General features: G+C 39.8%; 1 long non-coding RNA gene across 2 annotated transcripts in view; it reads left to right on the top strand.

Annotated features, from left to right (window-relative positions):
• The window catches only part of LOC134294904 (uncharacterized), a 49,440-nt gene that overhangs the window by 10,838 nt on the left and 16,308 nt on the right, over positions 1–22,294 (top strand). For both annotated transcript variants that reach the window (XR_010001524.1, XR_010001525.1), the window contains exon 2: positions 20,730–20,821. This is a non-coding gene — a long non-coding RNA (uncharacterized LOC134294904). The remainder of the gene's footprint in view (positions 1–20,729; positions 20,822–22,294) is intronic.

Genomic DNA, 22,294 nt, shown 5'->3' with positions numbered 1-22,294 from the left:
GAAGATTTCCAACTTTTCATACACAAAAGGGAAATAGAAGTATGTACTGTTATTATTGTTTCTGTTGTTCGCTGTCGGTAAGCATCAGAGAATGGGAAGTTATAAAAATGTCTAGATGAATCCATGTGGAAGATGGAGTGGAGAATATTTGCAGCTTGGGTCCTCCATTGAATCCAAAATTCAGCTATCTGGGATGAGGATTTGCCGCCACGTGTGCTTGCTACTGTTAACCCAGGTTAACATGCAAACAGGGGTTTGAAGGCTAAAAAACAGAGGTTCATTATTTTCAGGCCTGAAAGGATGTCTGACACAGAGTTTCCATTCAAAAGAAATCAGACATAACCATGCAATACAGTGCAAGACATTTTATCCCCTTTGACAGACATTCAAAGTCCCCATACCATCCTCTAATTTGCTGAAAAATTGTCAAGTTTGGATCTGGGGAATCCTCATGACATCAGATATGGACATAATCTTCTTTGTGGTGGAAAGGATAAACTGCTGTCATTTGTCCCTTTGAAGCTGAAGCCATTAGAAGACCCCCCCCCCCAGGAGGGGGAGGGATTGATGAAAGGGTTTAAGGCAATATGCAAACTAGGCAAAGATGAGAATATAGGATAAGTCCAATGTACACAAAAAGGTGAACCCCTGAAACAATGGAGAGGTTATGCAAATATATACAGTTCAATAGAAGGTATACAGATTTCATTAGGGTGTTGTTTGTGCCTGGCATTTCTTAACACCTGGATTTCTTCAGGAGATTGGGGTATTCTGTTGACAGGATTTGGTCCTTCCTGCCACCATTGTCTTTTTGGGTAAGCTAAACCTTACAACGGGAAGTAAAAAAAGTTCCAAAAGCCAAATATTATGTTCCAAAATGATATAATATTTCATTTAAGATTCCCCCGATGCACTGGCATCTCTATTTCAGCAAACTAGAGTTGTTTTATATATATATATGCCTGAGTCGCAAATGAAATATAACCTTGTGCATTTCATAAAGTACATTTTCAAGAAACGCAGAAATATTTTGTTGGAGGATTAAGATGGGGCTTCCTTCCACCTTCCCCAAGTCAATCTGATTTTAGTGAATAACTAGTTAATTTTCTCTGCTGGAGCTGGGCTGCTGGAGACATGATCTACTTTGGACTACTGAAACAGAATGGCTTGACTGTTATGGAACTTGTACAAATCCATCCATCCATATATCTATCTATCTAGCCCCTGGTGGCGCAGCAGATTAAACCTCTGAGTTGCTGAACTTGCTGACCAAAAGGTTGGCGGTTTGAATTCGGGGAGCGGGGTGAGCTCCCACTGTTAGACCCAGCTTCTGCCAACCTAGCAGTTTGAAAATATGCACATGTGAGTAGATCAATAGGTACTGCTCCAGTGGGAAGGTAATAGCACTCCATGCAGTCATGCTGGCCACATGACCTTGGAGGCATCTACGGACAATGCTGACTCTTCAGCTTAGTAATGGAGATAAGCACCAACTTCCAGAGTCGGATACGACGACTTAATTCCAGGGGAAAATCATTACCTTTACCTCAACATTTGATTCAGTTGATCCTTTCTGGAGGGGGGGGGGGGGGGAGGTTTCGACAATACCACCTCAGTGGAGCAGTGAATCCATTCCAAGATTTTAGTTTAAAATTTAAGAGAGCTGCCCAGTGTGCTGAACCATACATAAAAAAAGTTCAACTCAATATTCAAATTAAAATTCCTGGTAACTTGGAAGCCACTAGTCACTACTGGGGAATTTGGTCAGTGTATATACGAGGGCTATCCAGAAAATACATTACATTTTGGAATTAAAAATGAACAAAGTATAGGAGAAAACATTTACCATATGCAGTTGAAAGCCACACCCAAATACCGCATCTCACGTAGTCGCCATTCAAATCTAAGCACTTACCATAGCAATGAAGGAGCTTTGCAACTCCTTCCCCACTAAATTCTGCCACTTGTCCTCAACCAGCTGGTCAGCCCTTCCCACAACTGCTCAGAGTCGCCAAAATGCTGCATTGCCAGCCACGCCCCCATTGTTGGAAATAAGTGGTTGAGGAAGCAAGCAGCAGAATTTAGTGGGGAAGGAGTTGCAAAGCTCCTTCATCACTATGGTAAGTGCCTACCCTGTTTCCCCGAAAATAAGACAGCCCCGAAAAATAAGACCTGGTTGAAGTTTTGCTGAATTGCTAAATATAAGGCCTCCCCCGAAAGTAAGACCTAGCAAAGTTTTTGTTTGGAAGCATGCCCAGCGCCTGCCAAACAGAACACCAGAGCATGCAGGATTGGTAAATGTACATACCAGTTGTACATGGAAATAATGGTAATAACAAGAAATTCTTGATAGGATTCACAGTTTGTCTGGTTATGCTGGTTTGTGATGACAACTACTGTACAGTATATAATAAATGTTCATTTTTTTTGTTCAGCAATAAATGTGAATTCTTCTTCATGGAAAAACCTAGCACATCTTTGGGAGCAAAATTTAATATAAGACACTGTCTTATTTTCGGGAAAACACGGTAGATTTGAATGGCGACTACGTGAGATGTGGTATTTGGGTGTGGCTTTCAACTGCATATGGTAAATGTTTTCTCCTATACTTTGTTCTTTTTTAATTCCAAAATGTAATGTATTTTCTGAATAACCCTCTTATTAGATCCAGTTGAGTGGCTGATTTCCCAGTTTTACTATGGTTATTGCCTGTAAAAAATGAATTTTATTAAAATGGTCTCCAAAAATGTTATGACCCTAATCAGACACTCAGAGATGAAATGATTTGGGCAGAAGGCTAGGAATATCTGCTGGTAATTTCCAAAATAGGTGTACTAGAAATGTGTGGGACAGGATCTATTTACTGTAGCCAATGTTGTGATGAGAAGAACCTGATATTTCTTCTCCTTCACTCTAAGTTTGTTCCTCTAGTTTCCCAACAAGTACGCAAACAAAAGAAGCCAAGAGTCCCTGTCTAAACTGAATTTAGAAGTAGTTGTTCATGTCACTTTTTAAAACATGATACTAGTCATTCATGAGAATTATATGTGTCATGCAAAAGGCCAGGAAGAGTAATGGCAGGGGTGTAATATGAACGTGTGTCTCTAAGGGAGAATTTAATTATGGTACAATTGGTAAAGGGCTTCAAAAAGTCATGAAACCAAGCTGAGGACTTTGCCACACATTATTTTCCTTTCCCTCAAACAGAGAAAACACTTGCACTATGTTACATACATTATATTAAACTGGCATTTCTCATACTGATATTATCACAATGAGGCAAAATAACAATATGGCCTCTGTCTCTTAAATAAGATATACTGTACTTTAATCCTAATGGTTCAGGCATCCTCATTTCTCCGAAGAGCTTTGTAGCCTTTTCTTTCAAATGTCACAAAAAAGGATGGGAGATGGGGGAAAATGAGGAATATATTATACTGTTTTATCTTTTATGGGACAGAGGAGACCATCATTCCATTGGGGATTTTTTTTTTTGTCAAAAATGATGGCATAATGTGAAGAGATCCAAGTATGAATCCATGTTCTTTGCCTCTTGGATGATTATAGCTCTCCTTCCTGCTCAATGCAAGTTTCAGTGACATGGACTAAAGAAAATTCAAGCAAGATCCAGACATTTTCTTTACAGCTTTCCCACTTGCGCAGTACGTGGCTCTTGGGTAGCTCAAGAAGAATCCAGTCAACTTGTCTTTTACTTTAAAATGTATTAGTTCATTACTTCATGTAATGCACTATGCAAGTTTTAACTTCCTTATCTGGGCTGGGTTAATTGACTTCTTATTTCTCCTTTATTATATTTACAGTAGGAGCCTCCAGTGGTGCAGTGGGTTAAATTGCTGATCTGCTGAACTTGCTGACCAAAAGGTTGGGGGTTTCGAATCTGGGGAGCGGGGTGAGCTCCCACTGTTAGCCCCAGCTTCTGCCAACCTAGCAGTTCGAAAACATGCAAATGTGAATAGATCAATAGGTATCCAACGGGAAGGTAACTGCGCTCCATGCAGTCATGCCAGCCACATGTCCTTGGAGATGTCTACAGACAACACTGTCTCTTTGGCTTAGAAATGGAGATGAGCACCAATCCCCAGAGTTGGACACAACTATACTTAATGTCAGGGGAAAACCTTTACTTTTTATATTTCCAGTAGGGAGATGACAACTTGATGAAACAAAACCAGGACTACCAAAGCTGACTGACCCAGTTTATATCTGATTTAAAATGTTTTTGTTGTTGTTGAAATGTTCTGGTTCTTATCTCTCCTCTTTCCATTGACTCTGCCTTGTTCTACTCACATTGATTCCATTTAATTCAAGGCAGGTAGCATCACCTGATTTTTCAGCACATGTTGGTTGGAATATATATACACCTATGGACCATATACATATTTTCCACAGTCTGAAGACTAATGGCCTTAATAATATAGAGCATTATTTATCAAACTCTGAGTTTTAAAGAGATGGAAAACTTTTTCTTGAGGAAATAAAAGTTTTCCAATAGATTCGCTGTCACAAAGACATGAGAAGCACTATTTGTATTGTTATAGGAGAGAGCAAATATTTATCTGGTAGAGAGGTGAAGTGGGTGCAAACATAGCTGCAAGTCACTTGACACAGCTGCTCATGAATGGACAAGAATGTGTAAAAGAGTTGTGTTGAGATATGAACTCAAGCCAACTATGAACAAATATAGATGGATTTGTTTTCTGGGAGCAGTGAGGGATAATGTGCTCCTTCACTTTCAGCTTTTCCTAAAAAGGGCACCAATGTTTCCTTCTAACGAATGGTTATGGACACAGTTTCTAATATTATCACTTGCATTACTTTGGAAGAGGAAGGACTTATGCAGGACTGGGGGCCACTTTTCAGATAGGAGAGATAGTAGGGGTGTGGTCTAAGAGGAAGGAGACAGAGTTTAGCAGGCTTTTAAAATACCAAGAAGATTAAAAATAGACTTCGCTTTGTATTTTGTTTTATTCTTTGGCCTCAAATTGAATTATTAACAAATAACCTGCCCCCTCATACTTTGTAAATTACTATGTGGAAAGATTAATTCTATTTGCCAGAATTCTTTTGGGGATTTATGGATGCATAAACATCATCCCTAGAGTGCTGTGCCATGAACCCCTTATATTTCCCACTCACTGGGATGCAGCTGCTGTAAATGAAGGAGTCTGTTCCTCTGAGGATTGGGAAATGGCAGACTGACAGTCCCACCTCTTCCTGTGGGAAATCTCTGGTGTAACTAGCAGAAATGGGTCTGTGTTCCAATTCCCTAATGCCAGAAATCAGTTGTATGAAGGATGGGGTGGGACTGTCAGACAGCTGCTTCCTGATTCACAGAGGAACAGATCCCTGTAGATTGCAGCAGCTGCTTTTGTGTAAGTGGAGCTTGGGAGAACGGTCATGGTCTCTATATAGCCCCTAAACTAGAGGCTATGTAGGAACCAGCAATACAAAACAGTCACAAATGCATAACTCTAGTTACATCTTCAGAAGTGCCCAATAGAATTCTATTAATAAATTATACCATCTCAATTTATTATTAATTGAAACTCCCACTCATACATGATGGATATTATTATTAATAATAATGCACATGAATATATTTAAATGTATTAAAAGTGCTTAAATTGACTTAAAATGTTATTAAGCATGATATTGGCTATCTCAAGGACTATGTTAATGTTATATGATAATTGAGTTTTATGATTTACTGTATTGTTTTGGTTAAGGTAACTGTATAACTGCTGGTTTTTACTGTCTTTGTATTTTAATGTGTTTTAACTGATTTATTGTTTTGTATTTCGGGCTTCTGACCCGTGTAGCCGCCCCGAGTCCCTGCTGGGAGATGGTGGCGGGGTAGAAAAATAAAGTATTATTATTATCATTATTATTATTATATTGGCTATCTCAAGGACTATATACTACCTCATCAGACGGGTGTGAGTTTGGCAGCATGCACTGGTTCACCTATCCTTTTTTAATGGATCCCACTGGATCCCATCCCGTGACACACTTCAACTTGTGGCTGGGCTCTGTTATAAAAGGGAAGGCAAGCCAGTGCATGCCACCACCTTGGCAACACAGGAAGCTGTACAAGTCCTTTTATTCCCAAACTAGAAGGGACTATCTTAGGAAGTATGTCTAGTTCCTGGTTTGGAAAAGGTCCTGCACTGGCCTGAAAAAGGAGAGAAGAGTGTTTAAAATAATTGCTAGTGTGATGAAACAGCTAGTAACATTCAACATGGCTTGGGGATCATTATTTGCCATTTGGTACAAAAGTATTTGTCCTCTCCATTTTGGTGGAGATGTGAGGAGGAACATGGGGATTACAATGACATGTGTGACCTCATGTGTATGGAGATGTGACGTGGTGCAGCTCCCCAACTCCTGGCAGTTGCCCATCCATATTTTAGTTATTTTCCACCAAATTTCAGTAGCCAAATGCAGAATGCTGAATCACTTTCTTTAATGTTGTGCAAATAAACCTCAAGTATCTCCTTGATAAACATTTTCCATTAGCTGCACACTGACAGACAGATATAACTGGGTCTGGCTCCTTCCTCTCCTTCCTCAAAAGATGGGCCGCAGCGTTGGTCTACAGTGTTGTCTGCTATCTTTCTGAAGCTGGAGGAAAGACACAGCTTTTGCCCTTCCAGATCTCTCTTGCTACATTGACACAGCTTAACACAATTCAAATAGGATCTTGGTTTTTGACATCAATTTACTTTCTTAAAAATTGAGGGCACTGGGAATGGCAGAAAAGTACTTGGATACCATCTGCAGGCTCCAGGCTACACCCCCCCTCCCATTGTAATGCATTGTTTTCAATGTTGTGATCAAAAAAGAAAAATGTATAAAAATGGCATTTTTGAAAAGGGAAAAACTTTTTTTCATCAGCTATGTAGAATCACTGTCAAATTTATTTACTGACAATATGTAGAAACATTCAGGGCAGAAAATTTAATGCTATCATCCCTACCACATTGTAAAATTTCTCCATAGGTTTTATTGATGTGGCTGCAATAAAACGTATAGGACCCACCTTTTAAAAACCATATTGCACATGGTGTGACAGCTAACCTGAAAGCAGCCAGATATTATTGTTATTGGACCTGGGAATGATTTCTCATATAACATACCTATTTTGTATGGAATGGTTGACCTTCCATTTTATTCTACTATGATATGCTGTCAACAGTTGAAAGGAGAATCACAAAATCATAGGGCTGGAAGAGACCACAAGGGCCATCCAGTCCAACCCCTCTGCCTTGCCCATCTGCCAAGAGTGTTTTGGTTGTAAAATACAGCCAAAACACTCTTGGCAAATGGCCACCCAGCTTCCGCTTAAAAACCTCCAGAGAAGGAGATTTCACTATGCTCCAAAGCATATTCCATTGCCGAACACCTCTTACCCTCAGGAAGTTCTATCTATTGTTTAAGTGGAATCTGTTTTCCTGCAAATTGAATCCATTATTCCATGTCTTAGTCTCCAGAGCAGTAGAAAACAAGTTTGTTCCTCCTTAATGTGACAACTTTTCAAATATTTAAACATAGCTATCATGTTCCCACTCAGCCTTCTTTTCTCCAAGCTAAACATACCCAGCTCCCTAAGCTGTTCCTCATAGGGCTTAGCTTCAAAATGTTTGATCATTTTGATTACCCTTCTCTGGACATGTTCTAGCTTTTTCAATATCCTTCCTTAATTGTGGTTTGAACAAAGCAGAATAGAGTGGAGCTATTGCTTCTTTCAGTCTAGACACTATGCTTGTATAGAAGCAGCCTAGAATTGTATTGTCTTTTTTAGCCACTGTATCACATGGCAGATCCCAGGACACCAGTCTCTGAACTACTACTACCTTATATAATGACACTAGCTGTGCCCGGCCACGCGTTGCTGTGGCGAAGTATGGTGGTATGGGAAATAAAGTATTGAGGAATTGGTGGTAGTTAAGGTCAAGGGTAAAGGTTTTCCCCAGACATTAAGTCCAGTTGTGTCTTACTCTGGAGGTTGGTGCTCATCTCCATTTCTAAGCCGAAGAGCCGGCATTGTCCGTAGACTCCTCCAAGGTCATGTGGGATGACTACATGGAGCAGCGTTACCTTCCCGCCGGAGCAGTACCTATTGATGCACTCACATTTGCATGTTTTCGAACTTCTGGGTTGGCAGAAGCTGGGGCTAACAGTGGGGGCTCTCTCCGCTCCCCCAATTCAAACCTGTGGCCTTTCAGTCCAGAAGTTCAGCAGCTCAGCGCTTTAACACGCTGCGCCATCAGGGGGTATTATTTCCTAAAGGTTGTGAATATACAATATTTCTGATTGGTTTTTTTTGTTTGTTGGAGGCAAGTATGAATGCTGCAATTAGGAAAAATGATTAGGATGTAATGGCCTTGCAGCTTTAAAGCCTGGCTGTTTCCTCCCTGAGTAATTTTTTTGTTGGGAGGTGTTAGCTGGCCCTGATTGTTTCCTGTCTGGAATTCCCTTGTTTTCAGAGTGGTGTTGTTTGCGATATTTTATGTACTTACTGTCTGTGGCCCTGAGAAAACAGAGGATTTTCCAGACTTTGATGATGGGAATACTTTGTTGGGAGGTGTTAGCTGGCCCTGATTGTTTCCTGTCTGGAATTCCCTTGTTTTCAGAGTGGTGTTGTTTGCGATATTTTATGTGCTTCTACTGTCTGTGGCCCTGAGAAAACAGGATTTGCCAGACTTTGATGATGGGAATACTTTGTTGGGAGGTGTTAGCTGGCCCTGATTGTTTCCTGTGTGGAATTCCCCTGTTTATTTACTGTCCTGGTTTTAGAGATTATATTGTTCTGCATTATTCTATCCCAGTAATTATTTCATATTAAAGAAGAATCTCACTTATCCAACATTCACTTATACAATGTTCTGGATTATCCAACGCAGTCTGCCTTTTCATAATCATTGTTTTTGTAGTCAGTGTTTTAAATTCATTGTGATATTTTAGTGGTAAATTTGTAAATACAGTACAGTAGAGTCTCACTTATCCAACATAAACTGGCCGGCAGAACGTTGGATAAGCGAATATGTTGGATAATGAGGAATTAAGGATAACTCTATTAAACATCAAATTAAGTTATGATTTTACAAATTAAGCACCAAAACATCATGTTAGACAACAAATTTGTCAGAAAAAGTAGTTCAGTACACAGTAATGCTATATAGTAATTACTGTATTTATGAATTTAGCACCAAAATATCATGATATATTGAAAGCACTGACTACAAAAATGCGTTGGATAATCCAGAACATTGGATAAGCGAGTGTTGGATAAGTGAGACTCTACTGTAAATACTACATAGCATTACTGCGCATGGAACTACTTTTTCTGTCAAATTTGTTGTATAATATGATGTTTTGGTGCTTAATTTGTATAACGATTACCTAATTTGATGTTTAATTGGCTTTTCCTGAATCCCTTCTTATTATCCAACATATTCACTTATCCTGCCGGCCTGTTTACGTTGGATAAGTGAGACTCTACTGTATATTTCTAATCTTATATTATCTGCTCAGAACTGGATTATCTGAGGCCCCTTCTTCACAGCTGTATAAAATGCACACTGAAGTGGATTATATGGTAGTGCAGAGTCAAGATAATCCAGTGCAAAGCAGATAATACAAGATTATAAATGGGTTATATAGCTGTGTTGAAGGGCCTTGAGTCTACACTGCCATATAATCCAGTTCAAATCTGATAATCTGTGGAACAAGTCTAAGTGAGGCCTAAATCTGCCTGTCCCCTAACTGAAACCTGGCTGTCCCTTGGTTGCTAGGCAACCAAGTGGGCAGAGATTAGCCCTCTAAACTGGCAGCAATTGCTCTCCCTCTAATTAGGACTTTATTTTTCTTTTCTTTTTGTTGTATCAACCTTGAGATGTGGATGATGGGTTGTGTTGTCAAATTTTGAGGTTGGGGGGCCTGTACTTTTGTTGTTTTGTGAGTCGCCGTGATGCCATCACTCTTTTATATATATAGATATCACTTCAATGCCTCTCTCATTTCATTCCCAAGCCTACCTACTAGTATTGTGCATTTGTTTCTGTTTGTTCCATTCATCCATTCCTCACTGATTCTGAGACGTTTTACTCTCGATATGCAGAGCCCTGGTGGCGAAGTGCATTAAAGTGCTGAGCTGCTGAACTTGCAGACCGAAAGGTCCCAGGTTCAAATCTCGGGAGCGGCTTGAGCGCCTGCTGTTAGCTCCAGCTCCTGCCAACCTAGTAGTTCGAAAACATGCCAATGTGAGTAGATCAATAGGTACCGCTCCGGGAAGGTAACGGCGCTCCATGCAGTCATGCCGGCCACATGACCTTGGAGGTGTCTACGGACAACGCCGGCTCTTCGGCTTAGAAATGGAGATGAGCACCAACCCCCAGAGTTGGTCACGACTGGACTTAACGTCAGGGGAAACCTTTACCTTTACATTATGCAGAGGAGAATTGAGTTTAAAGACTGGGCTTAAGGTACCACTTATTCTGAGATGTTTTACTCTCGATATGCAGAGGAGAACTGAGCTTAAAGGCTGGGCTTAAGATACCACTGATTCTAAGAGGTCTCGTCTTGATATGCAGAGGAGACCTGAGCTTAAAGAATAAGCAATGTAAAGAGATACACAAAGCACAATGATAGTTCAAAACATATGTTATAAACACAGTATGTATATTAGAGCATCATATACATTTAACATTCACAAAAATAATGCCTAGTCTAATGGTATAACATGCAAATATATCTTACTAAATATTATAAATCAAACATGATGATATAAGAAACTGCAATCCTAGAAGGATGTACTATGGACTAAATTGGTTTAAACACAGACTAGAGTCAAACCAACTCAGAGTGTCTGTAGTACTGGAAAGATTCCTCAGGACTCCAAAAACATATGTTGTAAACACAGTATGTATATTAGATCATATACATTTAACATTCACAAAAACAATACCCAGCCTTATAGTATATAATGCAAAAGTATCCTACTAAATATAATGTGATGATATAAGTCTCTGCATTCCTAGAAGGATTTATTATGGATTTAATTGGCTTAAACACGGAATAGAGTCAAGACGACTCAGAGTTTCTGCAGTACTGGAAAAATTCTTCAGGACTCCACAGGTTTAGAATCAAATCGTCTAGATAATCAAACAATGAGATAAAGATCTTATGAGTATTTTAGATCCTGTGTTGATGGTGTCAAGGATGTAAGATAGCTCCAGGAATTACAGTATAGCAGAAGTAAATTCAGTCTAACAGGAGTAAACTCCAAAGCCAGGGAAACAGATTCCCGGGTAAATGGCTATATTACTTCTATTTATATGACGGGACCTGTTCCAACCTACAGTCAGCTACTCAGGATCTGCATCAGCATTAAATCTGTTTCCCTGGCTTTGGAGTTTACAACAAATGGTATGACCCTCTCCCCCAGTCCAGGTATATATATATATATATATCCAACACTAATACCCAACCGATTTAGCCATGTGATGCAGGGGATCTCACAGGTACATTTCTCCTCTTCATCTCTGCAAAGGTATTAAATCAAATAATATTTCTTGCCCTTTCAGAGCAAGCTAAACTCTGCCACCTGTGGCCTCAGTCTGTACCATGTGCATTCTTTTATTCTTGCTTCCATGTATGCTTTACAAGTGTGCCATGAAAAAATGCATTCTGAGAGGCAGCTGTGTCATGTGCAGGTGCAAAGACAGCAGTAATGATGTGATGTCAAAAGTGAGAACGATGGAGATCTTAAAACCAAGTTTCAGCTGCATCAAGGGATAGCTGCTCAGATTTTACATTTTCACTTATTTGGTTCTTATTCATGGGATTTTATATTTGAAGAAAACATTAACATTGGAAAATACAGTGTGAACTAATATAGATTGAAAAGTCGCCATATTCAGTTCCAAATGACTTCCAAAATGGTGTTTTCAGAAGTCAATTGTGATATGTTTTGAAGGACCAGGAATAGAAGTCAAAATCTCATGAAACCAGTACAAGTTTTTTCTTCTCTGTATGGTTAGATAAAGGAAAGGACATTAAGTCTAGTTGTGGCTGACTCTGGGGTTTAATACTCATCTCCATTTCTAAGCTGAAGAGCCGGCGTGGTCCATAGACACCTCCAAGGTCATGTTGCTGCCATGATTGCATGTATGGTTATCAAGCCAAAATTTGTCATATATATTCACATCTAGTCAGTTTTTATAATGGTATACCACTCAAAACAATATAATTTTACAGTTTATCATTGAACTATTAAAGCTGGTCTTCTTTTATCCATGGTTTCAAAAATCTTTGACTGGAAAATATCCCCCTTCAAAAAAAGAAAGAAAAATCCCCAAAAGCAAATCTTTATTTTGCCATTTTATGTAAGAAATGTCATCTTATTACATTATTGTATATAATGGAAGTTGAGCATCCATGGATTTTGTTCTCCTTGGGAGGGTCCTGGAACCAAATCCCATCCAAGGGTTCATTGTACATACATTTTAAGTCCATAGCTGTTAATTTCATTGTAATGCTATAACAATTTAATACATAAAAAATCTGCTTTTATAAAAGAGTTAACATAAAGTTAATAATGTGTTCCTTTATACAAAAGCAGCTTACACAATAAGCAATGTTGTTAGGTCCATTAAAATGGATGCATGTATTGAAATACAACAGAAAAGCAGCAGCAATGGTGTTCCTTTCTGATTTTGTAAATACAAACATCTTGAGCGCTATCTGCTGCACATAACCAGAATTACCTGCAGAGACAGTGTGTTGTCGAAAGATCTTTATTTCTAAGCAAAGGCTTAGACAGGAACCAGACCGAAAAGCCTACTTTACTGTTAGAAAGAAATGAGAGGAAAATATTTTAAAGGGCTAATTTCAGAGGATGCATTTGGTTAGAGAGACTTTTTAAAATGTAAATCTCCAGCACCATAAATTAAGGCAAAGCTGAATTCCATCCATTGGCTTTTAGGAGAACAATAGGACTTAAACGAGTGAATGAAGTTCTATCCTATTACATATGATCATGCTCAATTTAAATGGCATTAGATTTGTCACACCAGTGATCAACATTTGGCCTAACATCATACTTTCTGAGATTAACTTTTAAAAAATATATTTGTAAAATCCTTTGAATATGAAAGGGCGAGGGAGCAATGAGTGTATAATTGCTATTTATATTGGCCTCAAAACCTCCTCTCTTTAATGCATCACTCTCTTTATAAAGAAAGTGAGTAGAAATCCTGTGGCCTTCAAAATGTTATTGGATTGCATATTCCAGACCTAGTGTGCATAAACCATGCTGAAGAATGTAAGGAAGTTTCAGCCAAACAATATCTGGAGGGCCAACATCATTCCCATTCCTGAACTAAACCCTTTCTAGCATATTATTTTTTCCTTTTCCTGTGATTGTTTATAGAATTGTAGAATAGAGTTTGATATTACCTTAATTGTCATAGCTCGAGTCTGTGGAATCCTGGGGGTTGTAGTTTTGCATTCTCTGTCATAATATAGCTTCCATTATTCCATATCACTGAGCCATGGAAATTATAGTAGTGCCAAACTACACTGACTCTATAGTAGAGTTGGGTCTGAATCCTGTTTCATCTCTTTCTTTTGTGGTTTTGTACTGTTCCATTCATTCGGATGGCACGGAACTGTACAACCCCCTCTGAAATGAAAGAAGAAGTGAAACAAAAAAAGGGTGGGGCACAGCAGCCATTTGGTCAGCTGATTTTCAGAGCTTGGCTGTAGGCCCTGGCTGGCAGGACCTACAGCCAAGCGCTGGGCACTCAATGCTTGTAGGCCTGGCTGGCAGGCCCTACAGTTGAGCGCTGAGCATTCGATGCTTGTAAGCCCAGCTGGCAGGCCCTACGAGCATCAAGTGCTTGCTGCTCAACTGTAGGCCGTACAAGCTGGGCCTATGGACCAATGATCGCTTGATGCTTGTAGGCCCTGCCTGAGGGCCTACGAGCATTGAGCGCTCAGCTATAAGCCCTGCAAGTCAGATCTACGAATATTGAGTACTTGATGGCTTGTAGGCCCTGGCTGGCAGCCCCTGGTGCTTTGTGCCGAAGTACTGAAAAATCCTTTTTTGGACCTTGGACAGAAAAGCCAATTCGTATAGACGCCTGTTTCTGTAAGCGGTGGACGGAAATGGAAACGGGGCCATTTGAATGGTACAAATAGAAACGGGCAGTGATTTCATACAAATGCACAAGACTACTCTACAGTGTAGATGCACTCTGAGACACAGGTTTACCCTCACACAGAAATAATGTTGTATGAATTTGTGGCACTCCTGAATATTCTTTTTTCTCCACCTGTTGCCATAAATACCACAGATGTTATACATTTATTATATTGAGGTTTGGTTCTTTTCCATTTGTCAAATATTTATAAAAGGGTAATAAATGTTTCATGATATTCAGAATGACCCTCCAGCTAAAAACCTCCATGTAGCTCTAATTTTTCATTATTCTCTTTCCACAGTGTGAATCACTATGTTATTCTGTCAGGAAGAGTTAAAACTATCAACAGAAATGTAGGTCTAACATGGGATAAAAGAGGGTGAAAGATGTAACCCATTGCTTCAAAGCATAGCCGTGATGTAAATATTTGTAAATTGAATTCTCATAGGCTAGAATGAATAACGTATTTTTCCTCCCTAATGTAAGAAAGTCCAACACTTTTTGCTATCTGAGGTGCATTCTGTGAAAACATGTATTTTATGCACCAAAAATGTTTTTTGTGGTTAGGTACAGAACCACAAATGCTTTCCACACAGAATAAATCATCCACCCCAGGAGTCATATTTCCAGACCCTAGGGAAATGGCCTTTTCCCCTCTGAGATTTAAATATTTACTTTCCACTGCTAATCTCCTCGTCGTCCTCCTCCTCATCATCATAGGCAATCACTCATGGCCGAGTATGATTGTCTTCCAAAGATAAAGATTGTTGGGTTTGGTTTGCCTGGAAGATGCCTGTGCATGAATATGTTTTATGTATGGGAATCAGCAAGTGACAAGCAACTCACAATCCACACAAACAAGTTCTAATCCAATTGCATCAATACCAGATATCAGAGGTTGTGAGGATGCCTGCCATAGATGTGAGCGAAACGTCAGGAGAGAATACTTCTGGAACATGGCCATACAGCCTGGAAAACACACAACCCTAATATATGTTAAACATTCAAAAACATTATATTCAATATTAAATCATGCCATTCAAAATCGTAGTCCAAGGCCATTCCATAGTCATTGTACATATTCTAAATCTATTATTGCATTGCACTATTCTTTGAAAGCCCGGTCCCAGAACCAGGTTTTTACTTTCCTTCTGAAGACTAAAAGGGAGGGGGTTGATCTAATATTGCTAGGGAGGGAGTTCCATAACCGAAGGGCCACCACTGAGAAGGTCCTGTCTCTCATCCCCGCCCGCCATGTTTGCCAAGCAGGCAGGACCGAGTGCAGGGCCTCCCCAGATGATCTTAATCTCCAAGGTGATTCATAGGGGAAGATACGTTCAGACAGGTAAGCTGGACCAGAACCGTTCAGGGCTTTATAGGGTAAAGCCAGCACTTTGAATTGTGCTCAGTAGCAGACTGGCAGCCAGTAGAGCTGACGCAACAGTGGAGTTGTGTGCTCCCTGTATGTCGCTCTCATGAGCAACCCGGCTGCTGCCCGTTGGACCAATTGAAGCTTCCAAACAGTTTTCAAAGGCAACCCCACATAGAGTGCATTGCAGAAATCTATATGGGATGAAACAAGAGCGTGGACCACCACTGAAAGCCTGATTTCCCAAGAGACGGGCACAACTGGTGCACAAATTTTAATTTTAACTTTGGTTGTAATGTGTATGTTGTATGTGCTAAATGTGTTTGTCAAATGTTTTGATATGGTCAATAGGCTAATCAATAAAACATACTCTCGTGACACTTTTTAATTGTGCAAAAGCTCCCCTGGCCATTGTCATAACCTGGGGTTCCAGGCTCAGCAATGGGTCCACTTGCTCCACAGCATGTTGGGCCATGTGCCATTTATTCTTTAGAAGTTTAGAATAAACTCAGTATCTTTTCAGTGTGTAAATGTGTCCATTTAAAGTCATAAAATACTGCAGTCTGGTCAGCAAGGTAAAAATTGCTTCCCCTGTGTAACACTATGTAATACTTTGCCTTTGTAACTGTTTTTAGATTCTTTAAACAGATGATGCAACGTTATAATGCTTAATCATTTATGAGCTCATAAGAAGCGTCTTTGGTGCTCTTGCCGAGGGGAATTGTGCGTGAGATCTGGAAGCTGAGTAAATATGCAACCAGACAAAATTTTATTACCAAATAAAACCTTTTGAAAACACAGGCTTCTTCTTAGAGATGCTGATCCAGCTTTACGCAAAGTGGTTAGAATGGGTCTCTAATTAAAAGTAGAATGGCTGCAATAATGGTAATCAATGCATTCAAAGCCTTTCTATGAACATGAAAGGAGAATAAAAAGGAGGTATATGAAAGGTAATGAACAATCAGCTGAAGCTGAGTATTGGTAATTTTACTTGAGCAAATAGTAAAGAAAATGTATTGATACTAATCTATGGGACAGGAAATCTAAAAATAGAGTGATCATTGCCATCTGGAAGGGTCGAATGATGTTTTTCTGAAAATTCCTCTAGTAAAATTACTAGGAACAGTTAGAACTGTCTGAGTTGAGTAGCAACATGCGGGAAAAATATTTTAATTGTATTTTTAAAAGCATTTTTTGCAATACTCAATTTGGAGATGATGGTGATGTTGTGTGTGTGTGTATGTGTTTGTGTGGGTTTCACATTTTTTGCACAATTATGATCCAATAAGCAATATCAGGTGATCTGGAGAAGATCCTTAGTGATCCTTAGAGAAAACATGTTCAGGAAAATATGCAGGCAGATATGTAAGCATTAAGTAGGCACTAGAGGTGTGCATTCGTATAGAATTGCTGTTATTTTCGTGTAGTTTCATTCGTGTCATCACATTTTTGTATTCGTGTCCTGCTAACGAAAATGGGTCGCCTATACGACATGAATTTTCATCTGGCTTACAAAAAACCAGAAAATTTTTGGACCATTGTTTGCAATGGGAGGGCTTCCGAGGCACAGCTCCCCTCCCCCCCACTCGGTTTTGGGCTAAAGGGGTGAAAACACCACACACGGAGGGCATTTCGACTCATTTTAGCCCACCAACTTTTAAAAGGTTTGGGTTTTCCCCAGGGTGTTGTTGTTGTTGTTGTTGTTGTTGTTGTTGTTGTTGTTATTATATTGTATGACACAGCAAACAAGATAGATATGCTGGATTTCGTATCACAAAATCACAAGTCGAACACTTCCCAAGTGTCTAGGACTGTGTGATGTATTTTCAGATGATGTGTGCAGATCCCAGTTATTATTATTATTATTATTATTATTATCAACACAACGACGTTGTATGGCACAGCAAACAAGATAGATATGCTGGATTTCGTTTCGCAAAACCATAAGTCGAACACTTCCCAAGTGTCTAGGACTGTGTGATGTATTTTCTGATGATGTGTGCAGATCCCAGTAGGGTGGCCTTTTGCAGTTGGCAGATGGTGATTTTGTCAATGTCTATTGTTTCCAAATGCTGGCTGAGATCTTTTGGCACGGCACCCAGTGTGCCCATCACCACCGGGACCACCTGCACTGGTTTCTGCCAGAGTCTTTGAAGTTCAATCTTGAGGTCCTGATAGCGGCTGAGTTTTTCCTGTTGTTTTTCGTCAATGCGACTGTCACCTGGGATGGCAGGTGATTATTAATTAATTATTATTATTAATAATAATTAATAATAATAATAATAATAATAATAATAATAATAATAATAATAATAATCAAGAACCATTGATTCACATCGGATGTAATTGGGAGGCACTGCTCTCCCAGGCTCAGCTTAAGGTGCCAGAATAAGTGCTGTTCTTAATATTAATATAAATATTATCATCAAGACCCATGGATCCACATCGGATGTAATTGGGAGGCACTCCTCTCTCAGACTCAGCTTAGGGTACCAGAGGAACTATCGTTATTTATATTAATATTATTATTAACACCCATTGGTACACATCAGCTGTAATGGGAAAGCAGCCCTCTGTCAGTACCTGCTTATTGTTATGGGGCTGAAATGAAATGAAAACAAAAGCAAGCATGATGATTGTGCGGCTTTTATTTTCTCTCGTGTCCTACAAACATTTCATCATTCGTTTTGTGTAAATGAACAGTTGAAATTAAATGATAGCACAAAGGAAACAAAGGAAAATTTTTCATGCACATCTTTAGTAGGCAGGCACACTCCTCCTCACAATTTGGCCTAAATTAGACAAGACCTCTCAGCAATGAGGGAAAAAAGTGATGTACTACCAAATATATTCACGTACATGTCAGCCTCCTATATTAGTTAAGTGCAGATTTTGGAGCCAAAATGATGTATTTTGATATAACCCACAGATAAATTGAGGGGCATTCCAAGGAGAGTAAAATGCTACCTCAGGGAGTCAGTTGTCCCTGGCCACGATTTGCTCACCCAGGCTTTTAAAATGTACAGATGTGGCACATTGATGGAGAGAGTAGAGGGGGTTGGTCTTTCTTTTAGGTTCTCCCAAGATGGACTAATTTCTTACGTTTTGCCAATCTACTCAGAGGAGAAGGCTCCTTCTTTTGCTTAGAGTTGAAGTAGAGTATTCACATTGACCTGTGGATAATCTGACCCTGTTTTTTTGGGTTAATTTTTTGATTAAAAGGTCTAAATTCATTCATGAGTATACAGCAGAGCTTTCCCAACAATTCATGTTGGTGAAACACTTTTTAGATGTAAATCATTTTGCAACACAGTAATTCAGTTTTAAGGGGCCCCTAGTGGCACAGTGCGTTAAAGCGCTGAGCTGCTGAACTTGCGGACCAAAAGGTGCCAGGTTCAAATCCTGGGAGCGGAATGAGTGCCCGCTGTTAGCCCCAGCTCCTGCCAACCTAGCAGTTCGAAAACATGCAAATGTGAGTAGCTCTGGTGGGAAGATAACGGCGCTCCATGCAGTCATGCCGGCCACATGACCTTGGAAGTGTCTACGGACAATGCCGGCTCTTTGGCTTAGATGAGCATCAACCCCCAGAGCCGGTCACGACTGGACTTAACGTCAGGGGAAAACTTTTACCTTTTTACCTAATTCAGTTTTACCAGCAAACCAGAGGTTAAACCAACTCCTTATAAGAATTACAGACACATACATAAATTGCAGTAACAAAATTCATGGAAACACAACATACCTCATGACAACCTTAAAAATATATATGATTTATTGCTTAGTTCACATAGGCCAGTGATTCTCAACCTGTGGATCCCAGATGTTTTGGCCTTCAACTCCCAGAAATACCAACAGCTGGTAAACTGGCTGGGATTTCTGGGAGTTGGAGTCCAAAACACCTGGGGACCCACAGATTGAGAACCACTGACATAGGCTCAGAGGTTTTTCATTATGTTCATGTGACACACTTACAAACTACAGCTGGTACACTAATACACAGTTTTGGAAGCTCTGGTATATAGGGTTGTTCACTGAACACAGGGGAAATATATTGTATGATTACCCCATTGAGTTATGTAGTCTGATCAGATATTAAAAATAATTAATTACAGTTTTCTGCTGTTGTTGTTCTGTGCCTTCAAGTCATTTCTGATTTATGGAGACACCTAAGGTTATTATCATATTTTCTGGGGCTGTGTGGCTCACCCACGGTCACCTAGTAGGCTTCCTGTCATGTATCATGTGCCGCAGTTGATGGTGGTTGGTGGAGTCAGATCTAGCAATTGGTTATGGAAAAGGTTAATGTAAGTCTTAGTTTTAAAGGGCTGAGTAATCTGTAAGTAAGAGTCACAGGTGAAAGCAATTAAGGATGGAGGCATGCAAGAGAAAGGTTGCAGCTGGGTTTTACTAGATACATTAGTAAAACAAAAATAATAAAAGGCAACAGTTTAATTGCTTTCATAAATGAAAACGATTTAGTTTAAAAATAGTAACAATTTTGGAGATATTTTTAAATACAAGGCATGATAACTATAAATATTACAGCCATCCTGCCCCATCCATGGATTCTGCATCCACAAATTCTGCTGTTCACAATATTTTTTTAAAAAAAAATCCAAAAAGTAAACCTCAATTTTACATGAGGTACACCATTGTAGCCACAGATTTTGATGTCCACAGGAAAGGGGGTTCATGGATCTGAACCCCAGTGGATACCGAGGGCCCATTTTGTTTCTAAAAGAAGATTTCCAAGCTCTGATCCCAAACCTTTAAACCTGAATAAGAAAACCTTTCTGCCCCTTGTTGCATGGACTAAGTTGTGAAGCAAAGGGGTGCTCTAAAGGAAGGAATTCCCTGGAGAAAGGCAGGGTTTGTTTGTTGTTGTTGTTGTTGTTGTTGTTGTTGTTGTTGTTGTTGTTGTTGTTGTTGTTTTGTAGTTCAGGATTTTCAGAAGGCAGTGTAGACTTCCAAAATTGCTAAAAATTGAAATAAAATAAATCTCAGAAAAGAGAAACGCAACTAGAAGTGGCCGGTTATCCATGTCTGTTTTGAAAAATTGGTATTTTTTCCTTAAAATAATGGGGGAACTTTTACTTTACTTGGATGTTTCTAAGATCAATGTCTCTTTTTTTCAGAGGACCAAAAACATTGGTCCAGGGAGCGGGAAAAGGTTCAGGACTGCATTTTGTCCACACCATCGTAGCTCATGGAAGAGCGATTTAACCAAGTAAGAACATTTTGGGTCTTTATGCATGGATATGTCTGATAAGCTGAAGAGTCCATCAAAGGCTGAAGATTGAGGCCCCTTCCACACAGTTGAATAGTAAAGGTTTTCCCCTGACTTTAAGTCCAGTCGTGACCGACTCTGGGGGTTGGTGCTCATCTCCATTTCAAAGCCGAAGAGCCGGCGTTGTCCGTAGACACCTACAAGGTCATGTGGCTGGCATGACTGCATGGAGCGCTGTTACCTTCCCGCAGGAGTGGTACCTATTGATCTACTCACATTGGCATGTTTTCGAACTGCTAGGTTGGCAGGAGCTGGAGCTAACAGCGGCCGCTCATGCCGCTCCCGGGGTTTGAACCTGGGACCTTTTGGTCTTTAGCTCAGTGCTTTAACGCACTTTGCCACCGGGGTTCCACACAGTTGAATAAAATCCCACATTTTCTGCTTTGAACTGGAATATATGGCAGTGTGGATGCAGATAACCCAGTTCAAAGCAGATTTTGTGGGATTTTCTGTCTTGATATTTTGGGTTATATGACTGTGTAGAAGGGGCCTTAGATTCTTAGCCAGTCTGTACCAGGATTACTGCACAAAGATGGACATATATGTGCTTCTGTGTAGTCATTCCTTCTGTTCAGGTGAAGAATGAAACATGTTTCATCTGTGTTCTCTTATCCTGCTTTGTCCATGCTCAATTTTTACACATCCAGATGTAGTTCTTGGATGACTTCTGGCTGAGCTAACCCTCTCCTAGGGAAAGATTCCTGTTTTTCACTCTGTTCGCTCAGTTTCTTGGCGTCTTACATTTTCTTCCTACATGCAGAAATAGGACGTAGTTCTCTCATTATAAAGGTCTTCGTCTTCCTCCTTTTGCTATAAAACTGGAGCCAATTAAGTTTTCACTCACATACATACAAGTTTGTAAGATGTAGTTTATCAGCAGGGAAGTTACAAATTACCAGTTTGGCTTGACTGCAGACATCAAGAAGAGATCTTAGACTGGCATCTCGTTACTGAATCCTGCTGAGCTTCCGCTTTCCCCTCCCTGGATCGTCCATCAAAACTCAGAGTAAGCACTTTGATTCTATTATATGCAGGAAATTAATTAATGGAAAAGATAAAATGCAAAGTGACAAAATTAAAGGGTTTGAAAGTTATACCGATACCCTACTGCTCACCTATATCGCTGGAGATACCTCTGCTTGAGAAAAGTAGAAAATTTAAAACTTTAGATACTCTTATATGTAAAGATACTCCTTTATCAAAGCAAAGGTTTGCTATAACTTATTCTTTATGTGTAGAGAACTTTTCTGAAATAGTTACATTGAGCTGAAACACCTGATAGCTTCTGCCCACCTAGCAATTCAAAAACATGCAAATGTGAGTAGATCAATAGGTACCACTCTGGCGCTCCATGCTGGCCACATGACCTTGGAGGTGTCTATGGACAACGCCGGCTCTTTGGCTTAAAAATGG

The sequence above is a fragment of the Anolis carolinensis genome, chromosome 1, assembly GCF_035594765.1.
Source record: "Anolis carolinensis isolate JA03-04 chromosome 1, rAnoCar3.1.pri, whole genome shotgun sequence".
In the NCBI taxonomy this organism is placed as follows: domain Eukaryota; kingdom Metazoa; phylum Chordata; class Lepidosauria; order Squamata; family Dactyloidae; genus Anolis; species Anolis carolinensis.
This window is presented reverse-complemented; position numbering and strand designations above follow the sequence as displayed.